Source organism: Oryzias melastigma, linkage group LG17 (genome assembly GCF_002922805.2).
Source record: "Oryzias melastigma strain HK-1 linkage group LG17, ASM292280v2, whole genome shotgun sequence".
NCBI classification, from domain to species: Eukaryota; Metazoa; Chordata; class Actinopteri; order Beloniformes; family Adrianichthyidae; genus Oryzias; species Oryzias melastigma.
In genome coordinates, this window is record NC_050528.1 from 30,838,531 (window position 1) to 30,854,167 (window position 15,637).

At 37.2% G+C, this 15,637-nt stretch overlaps 1 protein-coding gene across 2 annotated transcripts in view; it reads right to left on the reverse strand.

The window, feature by feature from the left end:
• Positions 1–15,637, reverse strand: part of kirrel1b (kirre like nephrin family adhesion molecule 1b) — a 128,856-nt gene that overhangs the window by 80,897 nt on the left and 32,322 nt on the right. The window lies entirely within an intron of this gene.

Consider the following 15,637-nt stretch of genomic DNA (forward strand, 5'->3'; position numbering starts at 1 on the left):
ATCACTGCTTGCAGACCAAAGGTAAGTAGTCATTCAAGTACACCCTCTTAGTTTAAACATTACAACTGACGACTGGTTACACAATAATAATCATTAGCATTATACAATAACATTTTGCACAGACCACTTGGTGTTATTTACAATCTTTAATGTTGACACTGCTGCTTTTCCGATAGAAATTACATGAGAAATGATTAGTGATTATGTTAACTTTTGTTAATTGATCCAATGTTTCACTTTTTTCAGTGTATAGTGCAGAAAATGTGGTAAAACATTTTTAGGCCCGATATCAGATCTCAGATCTTTTGTTTATTTGACTTAGTTTCTTTATAATTTTTGCCATTACTGGGGTAAAGTTATCACAAAAATATTTAGTAAAGTTAATGCACTCAATCCCTCCAATCAGCACTAAGGTCATGGCTTTTCGAGAGCGGATAGTTTTTAACCAAAGCGACGTCTGCTGTGAAAGACTGTATTTAATGAACTGAGGGAAGCCTTCTTGTTTCTGTGTTTCTGCAACTTTGCAAAGCCCATCCCCTCGTTCTCAGTCTGTGCAAGAGTGTGCAGACACATGCACTGCAGGTTGTGTGTGTTAAACACAAGCCGGTCCTGGCAAATAAGCTGCTGGGCCTCAGCAGTGGGGAAAGTGTGTGTGAAGGAAGAGGAGGAGAGGAAGAAGGAGGGCTGGAGACAGGGGAGGAGAGCGCGTTTACACATGTGGAGGAGTTAGTGTGTGTGTCAGCGGGTTTGAGTTCGTAGAAGGAGGAGGAAAGAGCGAAAAGCCTAGATTGAAGTTTGATATGTTTGTTATCCCCCCTCCCTTGTCCCACTTACATGTCCCCATGGAGCCCAGAGAGAGGAGGCAGAATGATGCTCTGAATGTGTGTGCGAGTGCGCACGCTGGGCTCATCTTCATGTGTGAGTGCTCATGAAAAACTCAGCCAAAACAGATCAAGATAAACAGATAAAAAGACAGCTTGAAATAGACAGGAAGAGATGGGCAAGAAGGCAGAGTTTGAGGACGGATGATCTTGGGAAAATCCTACTCGCTCATTCATATGCATGCCTCCACTCACTGGTGACTGAGAAAGACCACCAGACACGCCCACAGAACGAAAGAAGGACGAGGGAGTGACATAGAAACTGTGACCAAACAGCCAGTGATCCACTTTTGGACTTCTAACCACAAAATGAGACAAACAAAAAAATAAGTGAGAGTTTCATCTTTGAATTTATCGTTCCTTTCATTTCAAAAGGGACATGAAGCTTTTTAATTAAAACATTTCTACTAGCTGTTAAATTTACATTCCCAAAACCAGGAGTTTGAAAAGATTCTCTTTCAACAAAAGTCAATTCCAAAGGGAGTCATTTTTGCATAGTTTTTTCCACACTTCTAGAATTATTATTTTTGAACGTAACTCGTTTTTTTTTAAGGAAAAACAAAGATTGATGTCATTTGATGTCAAATATTCAGTTGCATTTGGGAATGATTCTTACGACAGATGGGATTTTTATCCCTGCTATTTTGCAGCATCCTTAATGCCAGGATGAAGACAGTGACAGTTGGGAAGGCATTGACCAGGTGACATCTAGCAAGCTTTTCCTTATCTTTCAAACGTGTAACTGCATCTATAAGTTCAGAAAGCTGGCATTTTGCATTTCTGCACATTCATGCAAACATCTCTAAAGATAAAGAAGCTGAAGAGGCAAACAGCTCTAAATCCGGCTTTGTTCCAAACCCATTTTCCAATCTCTTGTAGGGTTTACCTCATGGAGAGTGAAGATAAAGGACAGAAACTATTCTAAAGACTCTTTCTTGAGACTTTGTGTAAAGGTTATGGTGAGAAATGATTGTGTTTCTTGAGGTATTGATAGAATGTATGTGTGGTTGCAAAGTTCTGACATGTGCATGAGGTGAAGACTCGGGTCACTGTGGAAGTCAAAGTCACTGACAGAGTGGGCTGTAATCCACCTTCTCCTGCTTTTGTGCATCGGTTTATGGATTTGAGTTTGCACAAGTGCACATACGGACGCAGCAGTCAATGTGCTGTGAAATATTTTGACAGTTTAAAGACCCACTCCAATGAGATCGGTGTTTTTACCATGTTCTTGTAGCAGTGATGGAGGTCATAATTAAAGGAATTTAGCTTTATTTCTTTGATAACATCATGATGAATTAGGAGCTGATAAAAACATAAAAAACAGCTGTTTGAAAATCTCTGTTGTGAAGCAACAGCTGAAATGGGCGGGGCCAAAGTCTCCTTGCTCCGCTCCATTCTGATGCACCCACTTGCAGACAAACAGATCCATGAACGTTTTTGTTTTCCTCGTCTGGATGGCTCCAGTATTGCTCCACATTTCTGTTGCACCAGTACTGTTAGGTTGTAAAGTTTTAAACAAAGAAATGATGAGATATCAATGAAGGGTTACCTCTGCGCCCACAGTCACAACTCAGAGGTGAATTTTCTGCCAAGTGGTTTGTTTAAGGGCATCTGGTTACTGCCCTTTAGGGGAGGGGTACTGTGCGGACTGTGCAAACTTTGGTTTGATGTTCATTAGTTATGTCATGGGTTTTGGTCACGTTCTGTTTTGAGTCGTATCTCAGTTACGTCAGTTTAAGGCTCATCATGATTCACAGCTGTCTTTGTATCAGTTAATTACCCTTAATTTATTTAAGTTTCTGGTTTTCAGTTCGTCCTTTTCAGGTCATCTGTTCTGCCCTGTCACTGTTTTGGTTCTCCATAGGTTCTTGTCATGTTTGAGTTTATTAATTAAATGTCAAAGTTTCTGCTGCCAAGTCATATATATATATATATATATATATATATATATATATATATATATATATATATATATATATGAAATGGGACCTTTAAGGCTGGCACTTCTAAAGTCTATCCCATGGGTTACAGCCCACATTCAAATTTGTCTTGGCCTGCTGGTTGCTGTCATGAAACCAATAACATACGGTAACAGCCTCAACACTTTCCAAGAACTGTGTGTAAAGTTTCTCATGTTTGGTAAATTCTTGATGTAAGCTGTTTTAAACCCGTGCTTCCACTGCCACAGAACTCTTTTCTAGGTCATTTCTAAAAAGTCGCCTATAAAAAATGAACACATTTGTTTCACTGATCAAAACTACAGTGGTTTGTACTTCTTAATAAGATAAATATTTGTGTAATTTTCTTGTTCACATGATTTTAAAGTTTACATTTGGCATTTAATAAAATATAATTTCATATAAACTCAGATTTAATGTTGGTTAAAGTTTTTTATCCAGACAGTTTTTTACTTTATTTGATTTCTGGTCTTCGAAAATGAAATTCACAGAAATATTGGTAAAAAAATCATTTAGATTTATGTCTGTTCTATGTGAATTAAAAACAAATGTTCTTTAAATAGTTCATTTGCTTCTAAAATGGAGAAGCTACAACAGTTGTTCTGCTTCTCCTGGAGGGCGTTTCAGTTTGGCCACCAGGTGGGGATCGTGCTATAGCATTACACCTTATTCCAGAAGAAGAAGAAAAAATGAGCAAAACCTCGTGATTTAGATAAGAAATAGTTACTTTAAAAATATTTCCTTGAGAGTTTGGAAAATTCATACCTGTGAGTGAAGATTGTTCGTTAAGTCTGCTATGTATGTTTAGATCTACTGAGCGTTAGCATTAGCCGTCCTATAGGAATTCCCATTGTATTTTAGCATTAAGCTAGAAGACTTTCGCATTATGTGTTAGATTGATCTCTATTGTTATGGATTGATTATTGATGGGTTTAACTTATATACATTTAAATAGATTATTCGACCAGCCCTAGATTTCACCTCAACAAATCTGGCTTTCTTTAGTAAAAGTTTGGACACCCCTGGTTTGAGGCTTTGATTAAAGAGGAAAATTATGCTTTGAATAATCCAAAAATCCACTAGTTCTGCTGCCTCTCTGCTAGAAGGCTATCCTAAAAAGAGGATGTGCAATGAAGGTTACTCCAATCCTCAGAAGGATAAGCCTGTCTATTCCCAGTCTACACAGCCCTACAGATGCATCAGCTCAGGGTTGGACTCGTTGACCAAGTTCTGGTCTTGGCACAGACTGCTTTGAACTATTATTCAAATGATCCTCATTACCACACTGAAAGCCAGTAAACATTATATTCTGGCTCCGGGCTGCTTGACACAAATCTCTGACTTCAGCTGCATTCAGCAACTTTTCAAGCAGAAATCCAAAGCTTGTCACATTTGTGAAAAGGTTGCAGCCCCATTTTAATGCAATATACAGTAAATTATAGGTTTCTGTAATGATTGCTTGTCTGCATGCCAAGGCTCCAGATTCCTTTTATGCTGACAAAACAATATTTCTGCATTGGTCTTTTCATCTGAGGTAAAAGAAAAGCAACCCAGCAAGTAGAAATAAGATTTTTTTTACTTCTTTGTATTTAGAAATTTGCATCTTTTGTCCCACAAAATAAAGATTTAAAAATAATTATTCCTCTTTTTAACCCTTTAACACTTGAGACGTTGTCAGTGACGCTGAAACAGAAATTCTTTAACATCCTGTAACTTTTCAACTGTGAATGCCGTAATGCGATCAATGTAATTCCTGTAGATTCTCTGCTTCAGAATCTACTGGAATTTTGTTGATCATGTTAACGGTTGAAAAGTTATAGTAAACAACATCTTCAGCGGTCACACTTAGCTTAGACCATTCATGCTTGCTGTATCACAGGTAATGCTATATATCTAGTTATTGTTATATTAATTAATATGAAGACAGAACAAATTCAGAACAGTTCATTTATGTCTTTGGCGGTACAAGTAGCTTTAAATACCGCACATCACATCATATTTACTTCCTTCTATAGAGTGGGAAAAACTACCAAAAAGTCAGAAAAAGTCTTTTCCTGACTATCTTCTGGTACGCCTTCTGGTCATTATCTCATTTTCCTTCTTTCTTCTCTCCATCTTGCTTCTTTCAGTCTCTTTTTTTTCTCTCCATTCTTTGTTTTTTCCCCTCCCCTCCACTCTCATTTCTTAGAAGAGTTTTAATTAGCTGGTAGCCTGAGGTCAACCTCTGCTCTTCACACTAGAACACAGCACACACACTCAAAATCACTCCCCCTTCTTGCTGTGGTCGTGCGTGTCTGCGTGTGCTCGCACACGTTTGGGTTTTGACAAGCAGAATTGATTTCCGCCACTTTACTCCAACATCAGACAAATGTTCTGGTTTCTCGCCTTAATGCTGAGAGCTGGCACTCCCATGATGCCGAGCAGAAATATTACATGAAGAGTGTGTGTTTGTTAAGAGTGTGATATAGGACGGAATGCATAACTTTTGGAAATAGAGAAGTGTGTGAATGGTTGAGTCTGTGCGTGAGTGCATGAAGCCTTGGGTGATGTGTTTGAGTGCATGAGTGTGGAGTCTGCAGATCTCTGGAGGTTTTTAGAACTTGTGACATTAGCAGTGACACAGAAGAAGTGAATCATTCCTATTTCTTGTTGCACATCAATACACTCGAATCCTAACAAGCGTAGGAAAATAAAGAGCAGAGTTCTCTTTCAATTTAATGAATTTTTTATTCGTACTTTTTATTTTAAAATCATCAGCTTTGAAAAAAAAGTCTTGTTTTTGTGACGGACTGCTGCAGGGAGGAAATAAATGAACTCTCTGTGGAGTTGGACTGGTGGACTCACTTGTTAAGGAAGTGTCTTTGCTCCCAAACGTGGAGTCATGCACTCTGCACATGTACACGTCTTTGTTGTTTGGAATTCAGAGCATGTCATGGGTTTATGATTTTTGTTCTGCTGCCTACCTATCTGCAAATATATCTATGGCAATATGCTTGGCTCAGAGTACATATGTGTGTTTGTGTGTCTAACACAGCGAGAGACACACAAACACAGCAGAGGGGTTTTCATTAGACAGCATATGCAGGAGATTGTGGAAGAGGTGCAGGAGTCAATACGGAGGATTTTCTAGTTACAGGACTATCAGCGGGAGGCGGCACTTCAATCACACACAAACCTACACATAACATTACAGCGCACATGTAGATGCACAAAAGGCTCATGACAAAAAAAAATGTAATGGGTTTTACTGAGGCTTTGCAGCAGCATGGATGTTCACAAACCAACAAAAACAAACTCGTCCTGTGACAGAGAAACTACTTTAGTTTGGTTATCATGAGTGAGAAACTTCTTTCTTTCACCAGAAAAGTTGACGAGAGATCAGTGTAAAAGACTTGGAGGGACATAGTATCAGACTATTTTTCATCTCATACCTGAACACGGGTTGATTCTGGATTTTTTTTACCCAATGTCTCCTCAAAACATATAAAAGTTGTGGTGCCCTGGATCCATTTCATTCACAGCAAAAACCTTCTTTTTAACGCTGTATGCTGCTTCTGTGGCTGCAGGCAGCATTCTGCCATCTTATCTGCAGCAGATGTTGATCAAGATGAGTTCCAAGTAACTCTGAGGCCTAATGCCAGTCTGATACCCAAAAAAGAAATCCAGTCAGCAGCAGAGCTCTGCTTGGTAAACAGTAGACAGTGTATGCTGTATTTTCTGACATAAACGGCTCACTGGATTATAGGTTTATTTTTTAACCTATGTCATATATAAGGCACAGATTGGAACACTTTTACCTAATGTTAGCCACAATAGTGTATTCATAACACCTGTAACTGCCCGCCATGTTCACAACATGTAAAAAAACAGACTGAAACCGCCACCACAAACATTATTAAAGCTGTCATTAACACATCTATCTATTAAAAAAAAAACAACAACAATTAATTACACTCCGCACACACTTCCAAGGCGTGCATTAATTTCTGATAACGCTCACTTTGTGGAGCATTATCCTGCTTATATCGTGATCACTTGCAAAAAAAGTAAATATTCAATCAATTTTTAGTACTTTATTGTAATTTTCAGGTTTTTCACAGAAAATATTTGATAGGTTATACTGCCCGTTGTCATGGTAACACGACAACGTGTTGCTGAGTGCCAGCAACCTTAACCGGAAAGCAAAACAATATAAATGCTGAGCGTCACGATAGGTTCAGTGAAGCTTCAGTTCAGAGAGAAAGCTGACGTTTCACCGTTTGTTTTAATCCAGAAGATGAAGCAAAAGTTTGTTTTGAAGAAGGCTGCATATTGTGGCGTTACGTTTTTAGGTCTGCATCCTCACCCAGCAGCCAATCAGAATCGAGTATTCATCCGATATCAGTTCATTTAAAGTGCAGAAACACAATCTTTCTTTGTTTCTTATGAATGTATGTCAGGACCTCTGTTTTCTTGGAGTAAAACTCCAGACATAAAAATCTTTAGAGTTCAGCTTATCTTACTGTTAATATGTTGTTTTTTTTTTGCATCCAAGTTACTCTTCTGTGTTAACACTAAATAAAAATGAGGGATAACCTTTTTTCCTGGCCAGTTTTTGAACAAAAGCTGCACATTGTCGTATAAAATTTACATCGTAAAACATTGTGATCAGTCTTGATTAATCGCAACCCAAAAGTGTGATCATTTATTTTGATTGATTAACAAAACCAAACATTATGCTACGTTCCTAAAAAGTGAGTTCTACAGTACTTTAATAGTGCTATTGCCAAACCACCTCTGCTAAGCCGTAAAAGCGACTTTGCTGGGGCAATCCCTTAAAGACCCAACATTTAACATGTTCTAGTAGCATTTTTCTCACTTTCAAAACTATAAGAGTATTTCTCAGTATTTCTTTATTCAAATTGTGTTTGATCAGGAGCACATTAAAACTCAAGGTTTGAAAAATCCCGTGGTGTGACGCAGGTTGTGACGCAGCAACTGCTAGTTGTCTTTCTGCTTCATCCATTCTAAAGCATCCATTTATGGACAAATAGATCCATTAACATCTTCGTTTTCATCATCTGATCGGCCATCTGGTTCAACATTGTTCGACTGGATAGCTCCGATATTGCTTTATTTATTTTTTTTTTTTTTTGGTAGTCGGGGTTGCGAGGGGCTGTAAGCTAGCGGGAGAGAGTGTAAAGAAAGGAATGATGGGATATCAACGTAGAGTTACATCCAAGCCACAACCCAGAGGCAAATTACTATTTGAATCCTGCCGCTCTGCAGAAACTATGCATTAAAACCAAGACAAGCTTTTAGATTGTGGCCAAAATCTGCACAATCATAATTTAAAAAATCAACGGAAATTATTTCACTCTAGTAACAAATACATTTGGGTCGGGACTTTAAGGCCTAAAGCAAGGGTCTGCACCTGGGGCTCCAGAACCACATGTGGCTCTTTGACCCCTCTTTTGTGGATCTCTAATTGAAGAATCATTACATGTTTTTAATTAAAAACTACAGTATTTTTCAAACTGTACATTGCATTTAGCAAAACAAAAAAAAAAAACACAAGTTTGCTAAGTTGAACATTTTGACAGATTTTTGTGTACCACAGAAAGCACAACCAGATTTTATCCTTAAGGCACACTGGAATTTAAGGCGGATTACCTATTATTAAGCAAAATGTAAGTATTTTAAATGTGTCATATAGTCCAAAAGATATATAAGGTTCACTTAATTAGCTTTGATTTAATGTAAGTTATAGATTTTTGGCTGAGATCCACCAATAACGGTAAATTAAACTGTAAATTGTTTTGTTTTTTTCTCAAATCACTCAAGAAATCTCACTACCTGCTGCTATATTTGCCTCTTTGACATGATTCTATGTGACACAGTCTTTTATTTTCAAAGGAAGTCGTGTGAATGTTTGTCAAAAGTTATGAATGGTTTTCTATTAAAAAAAATTGAAAACATTTAATTTATGTGAAAAAAAACAACATTTATCATATTTGTGACAAAAGCAAATCTGTGTCTTATTTTTAGGGTAAAGTAAGAGTTTGTGGTCAGTGAAAAATTGACCAGAAGGGCTCTATAAATGTTAAAGGTCACTGACCCCTGGCCTAACGTGTTTTATATATTAACAGTCCAATTCACACATTTACAGTGATGGCGGTTTCACTGTCTTACACTGGTGCCAAGCTTTAACAACCAGGAGCTTTGAGATTTGGGCGAGCAAGACGAGGTCTCAACTTAAAAAAAACAACTGATTCATTTTAAGAAATCCTTTTCCTTCACTACATGTTAAAGGGAAGTCAAACTTGTGTTTACTCTATTTTGAGTCAGCTAAACCCTTCCTCAAGGCTACATAGAATGATTTTCAAAATAAATGTTGGTAGGGAATTTTATTTCAAACCTACTAAAAACAGCCCTTTATCTAAATCCTAGAGGTCCAATGCCTCAATGCAGGTTTAAAAAACATGAAAAGACCATTTTCATATTATTAAATACAATCCAAAACCTTACAATTATAAGGACATTCCAAGAGAGGTCTATCTAAAGTTCTACACTAATGTAGAGAGATTTCTGCTGAAAACAAACACTTTAAGGCTCCTTTTTTCTATTCCATCTTCTTTTTTCATTTAGAAAGTCTTTAAAATAAAGTTCAGCAAAAATGAAATTGAAAAAGTTAAGTCATTCATCTCCGCACAAAGAAATAATCTCTGTATTGAAGGCAGTTCTTTGTGGCTGCTCTAACTGTGCGCTTGTTTACTTCATCTTCTCACCTCATTTCACAATACACTTCTTTTTGCTCAAATAAACTCGCCGCAGTTTTCACTCACAGACTCTCTCCTACACAAAAGCATCCTCGCGTATTAATACTTTTGGATTTCACAGACTTAGTGGCAACAAAGAGAGTCGATTTTATTGAGGACGATCAGCTGTTGTGCTTTTTTTTATAATTGCTGGGTGAAACTGTTTTCTTTTTTCCTTTTCGCATGAACAAGATGCAGAATATCATCAACTCACGCATAATCCATTCTCCCCTTTTAAAAGTTCCACTTTAATATCATTTAGTGTGTTTATGAGATTTACTTTAATACTCTTTCCCATCTGTTTGAACTTTCTCCATGAGCTCTGACTCAGAAATTATGAAATCATGAATAAATGATCGCCTTTTTTATATCTAGAAAAGAAGTGAATTTCTGTGGTTTCCAACACAAGGCTGATGCTCTGTTTCTCAAAGTGATGAAACCATTCAAAGTCATGATTCTGGGTTTTTGTATGACTTCACTGTTACATCAGATGCAAACATTTTTGCTGTCCTGTGCATCATTTATGCCCGCTCCAAATAATTTAGGCTGACACTTTCATTATCCTTCAGAACTCCTCTAGGTCTGGCAGAGTCTGAAATAATAATGAGTCAAGGTGCATTTGTAAACACGGACCAGTGAGTCCTGCTTCTCCACAAAAAGATCAAGGTTTATAAATAAAAACAGGAAATATTGGTGTTCGTAAAACTCGTAGAATATAGAATGAATTCCAACAGTTTAACACGAGCCTTAATCCAAGGGATTTCCCTTCTCTGTCTGAGTTAAAAATCTTTTTTTTCTGAGCCTCCAACCACAAAAAATCTGCTACTGCCAAGATCACAGTGCAGCCATGGTCTTTGTTCAAAGCACCTCCATCTTCAAACTGACTCATCCTGGCTTAAATCCTTCTAGGAAAATGTTATCTGGCAGTGAAAACACATCCACTTCCTTCCTTTCTTTCTTCTGTGGGAGCAAACACAATGAAGCAGGTTGGCAGATGTGCTGCGTTCGGGGTTCAACTTTCTTCAGCTGCTTTATTTCACATCACTATTAACATGCCAGCCAGTTTGAAATTCTTGGATGCTTCATTTATGACTCGCTCGGCTCTAAGTCGACTCTATTCCACAGACAGAGCAGAACCGTGCCGACTGGAAACTGAAAACGCTCTGCAGACTGGCTGGAAACTGTCTGGAGGTCATAACTCAACAGTTTTGCATCTCTATATTGAAAGAAAACCAATTTAAACTTTGAAATGGTAAAAGGATGAAATACGCTTCCACAGAGCAATAACAGCACAATAAATGATTCAGTGTGTGGAGTCACTTTGTCAAAAACTATGCAACACTCGTCTCACAGCCTGTTAGTTAAAAAAAAGAAGAAAACAAGCAGATTTTTTAACTTTTAAACTTACGAGTTTTTCACGCAGAAAGCTAAATTGATCAATAAGCCAAACCTTCTCTAAGAATAACTTTCTATTCTTGAGCAGAGGGGATCAGATTTAACAATCAGTGTGTTCACAAAGCCTCCATTCATGCTCGTCCCTCATGTGTGAGCAGCCATAAGACCGGCCAGGAACCCTGGTTGGATGGTAATAATGTGGCCTGTGTTTGGGTTGGAATGGAGAAAAAAAAGGTTCAATATGTGACTTCATTAACTTGACATTCCCAACTTATTCTGAAGATTGCAACAGGGAGGTCAGGCCTGAGACTGTTACAGGTGACTAAGATTAGGAGGACATTTCTCTGGATTGACCAGCTGTTAAGTGCAGAACAGAATATAAAATCTTATTTACACTATGGTGCACCTAATAATAAGGCGCTGTTACAGCCCCAATGGGCAGACCTGGATCAAGTCAAGGGGGAAAACCAAAAATAGGACCATAACAAAAACTGGAAATCAGTGAAAAAAAGGTACACAGTTTATTAAATAATGGAAACAAAGAAAATGTGTCCCAAAAAGCAAAAGGTAAAAACAATTAATGAGCTGGTTAAAACTAAAGACAACACAAAGGGGTATTGGAACCTCGGCCAAACATAAAATAAGTCATGGAGGCTGCTGATCCAGCCATGTTGACCGTCAGAGTCAGCAGCTTTCTGCTAAGGGCTGCCGAACCAAAACTACCTTGGGAAAACAAATAAACAAAGCCTGCAAACTAAGACTACCAAGGTCCAACTCCAAACTAAAACAACAAAACCCTTTTTTTATTGGTCAGAACAGACTGGTGAATCCTGACCCTGAATCAGAGCTGATTGTTCCCAAATACAGTTAAACAAAGAAAAATAACTGAGAGCTGACAGATTTTGTGTAGCCCACTTTGAAGTGGAAGGGTGAAGTCTTCCAACAACTCACTCCTGATTGGCGAGAGGTGTTGCCATCTCAAACCAATCACTGCTTGGTGATGATTTCTGGTTCCAACACGGCTTTGTCTGTGTATCACAAAGAGTACTGACTGAATTGACTCCATTTTGTTGGAACCAGAAACAGCTTTTCTGTGGGTGCTGTCACACTCAACCAGTCCAGTTATTATATACAGTCAATGGCGCCAACCTATAACAAGCAGTATGTAGTTCAGGACGCTTTGACTCATGGGCGGGAACCAAACCTGCAATCATCCAATCAGGGGTTTGATGGCTCTAATCCTCCACATTAGTGGGACTGCTGATCGCTTCTCTCTTGATGATCTACAGACTGCTCTCTCAGGTCGTGGAGAGCAGTGGGGTGGGGGGGGTTAGGGGTGTGGCTACCCAGAGATATTCCAAGTTAACTGATGCATGGCAGTCATCACACTCCAGACTGCGGTCTCAGATGGAGCATGACTGAAGCTGCTGCTCACTGACCAGCGGCCTTTACCAACACATCATTGCATCTCTGTCATCAACCGAAAGGGATTTCAGCTTCATTTGTTTTCAACTAGATGGGGGAAGGACGCCTCAAATGTTTGTGGAATCGAATGCGTCATTCTTGATAAAAGACGCTGAAATTAATTTTAATGTTTAAGCTAACTATTACTGCACTTTAAACATAATTAATGGTTGGTTTTTGCATATTTCTTTAAAGTCCCACCCCAACTATATTTTCATCTATTTTAAAATCGTTCTCAGTGATCTTCTAATCATGATGATGTCGTTTTTAGCCAAAATCTAGAAGCCTGTGTTTATTTTTCCAGACATATTTTCTGCAGAGCAGCAGGAGCTCACTAGAAAAAAGTATTTTTGGGTTGTGGGCTGGACTGTTGGTGTGGAAGTTGGCCTCACTAATTTCCCAGAATGATTTTGTTGGCACTTTCTCCTGCTAGCTTATAGCCCCACAATAGCACAAGCTAACGTAAGTATAGCAAAAAACAATATCTGAGCTAACCAGCTCCACAGTTTTGAGCCATATGTCAGTTAAGACGAGGAAAATGACGACGTTACTGGATCCATGTGTCGGGCCTCCCATGGCAGCTGCTGCATCACAAACCTGAGTTTTTTTAAACTGTGGGTTGTCATCTGATCCTGATCTATCATCATTTGAATACTCAGAAACACATTTTTATTCTCAATTTAGTTTATATAAAATTAAAAAAATATCACAAGAACATGTTAAAAACATGTCCATTTTCATTGGAGTGGGTCATTTACTGTTTTATGAATAACTTCTGTAGTTGCTTGATCAAAACCTGTGATGGACTCAAATATAGGGAACAGAAAGCAGGATTGGAAGAAACTTTAGCCAAATAATAAATAAACTTTAACAAAACAAGAAAAAAAAAACAAAGAACAGAACTCCAGAACTGCAAACCAAACCCAGAAAAAACAGAACCGGACACACGAAAACCACAGGAACAATAATGGCTCTGGACGCTTGTTATTTGGAACCTGCTGTAATCGGGACTGAGGAACTAAAAACCTAAAAGCTGAAGATAAATAAATAATAATAATAAAAAAAAACTTCTGAAATAAAAAACAAACTAATCCTCAAATAAAACCAATGGATCAATCAGACAAAAAACTTCAGTTTGATTTATTTTTATCAATATATTTAAGCCAATTCAAATCTTTGCTACGTGCCAAATACGTTGGAGCTCCTTTGTTATAAACGACCAAATAGAGGAGTATGTTTTCACTCGGAGGGCCGGCGAGGTCAGAGCAGCCCATGCTGCTTCAACAAGTTTTCTAAATTGCCAGACAAACACGTTGTCAGCTTTGCCCTTTAGAACAGCTTGTTTAAGCATTCCTGGATCTGATGCATCATCACTTCAACTTCTCAAGAAAGCTAATAAAACAGAGTATTACTATGTGTTTGAGCCTCGCTGATTAAATACTGTTCAGACTCAGGCAGGAAAATTGCACAAATGTTGTAATTTTGATGGTTGGCGGAAGAATATTAATGCAGTTTGTTAAAAAGACAGCCTTTGTCATTCATTAGGAGTCAGAATGTCAGGGTTTAACACTCATCAGAGGAAAAGAGAGCAACAGGTTTGAGTTCATGTTAATATTTACAGGAATTATTATTTTTGGTCAAATAAAATACAACAGTCAGCAACAGGAGAGGAAGCCCTGATCTCCTCAAAACACTTGTTGAGAGCTCAGTTCTTCCTGAAGTTTGATTTGATTTGATTTGTTTATTTCAAGCTTTGATTTATACATCACAGGGATTGTAGCAATGATTTCTGGATTAATAAAAAATTGTATTCTGATGATAATCAATGAGTATTAAATATACAGTATGTTACATGATGTGTGACTGATGTTACTGTTTAAAAACAAACAAACAAAAAAAAAAACAAAAACAACTTGCATTTGATCTGATCAGAACCGGATTACATTACTATGCAAACCGTAAAATGAAGTAACTAAGTAGTGGGTGGGATTATATAAATTCGCTTCTTGCCACTCCTTTTCATGCAATCTATCAAACTCTACAAGACTTAAGTTAATATTTACTTTATTTAATGAATCAAATGTGGCATAAGTGTGTCTTTGTTTTTGTTTGATTATTTTCTATTTTCTAATCAATACATTTCATTATTTTTGTCATGAGTTTGAATAATGTGTATCTTGTCCTGTATTCTATGTTTGAAATCAATAAATTAAAACAACATCACACAAATGTATGAAACTCATTACAAACAATAATGAAATGTATTAATTTAAGAAAAAGAAGAAAAATTGGACGTAAAATTAAGACATTATTGTGCAAGTATGACAGACAATGAATATTTAAATGTCCAATGTGTCATATAGTGAATGTGTTTATATTGTGTTATATATCGTTATCGCCTGATATAAAAAAACTATATATAAAGTAAGTAATTACTTATAGTCATAAATAGTTTTTCCCAGCTACACTTACAATACTCTTGAGTCACATTGGATTCATTAAATATGATATTTATCAAGTAGAATTTGATTTATTGCTTGAAAAGGAGTTTAAAGAAGCACATTTATATAATCCCACCCCTATTGAGTTTGTTTATTTTTATATCAGTGTCATGGTTGTCATTTTGCGGTTTTAAACAAATCGAGAGCAGATTTTTTTGCTGAGTAACAAAATTATTATTTAGCCTTTGAAAATATTCATTTATGATTTCAGTAACAATAATATGAATTGCAAATCAAAGATTAATCTAGAAATCCTCCCAACACATTGCAGATCAAGTTTCAAAGTAAAAAACATGGTTATTACTGCTTATTGTTTATGCTTTTATTGGGATGTTCTTGTATTCAAGATTTTAAAAACTCAAGTAATACGAGACACTGGAGTAACAGCCTGACCTTATATTGTAAACATAATAAGACAATATTCTAAAGTCTGTCATCTTTATCTTGGCTTGAAAGTTTTCTTTGTTTTAATAGATCTTAAGAACATCTATTTCCCCCTCACACAACCTTATTATGTAATCGATAATACCCGACGAAGTGTGCGTTATATGCTCTTATTGCGAAACATTAATGAAAACACACCATTTTGTGAAGAAAATGTATTTGTAATCTCAAGTATAAATTAAAGCCGCAAGCGGCGT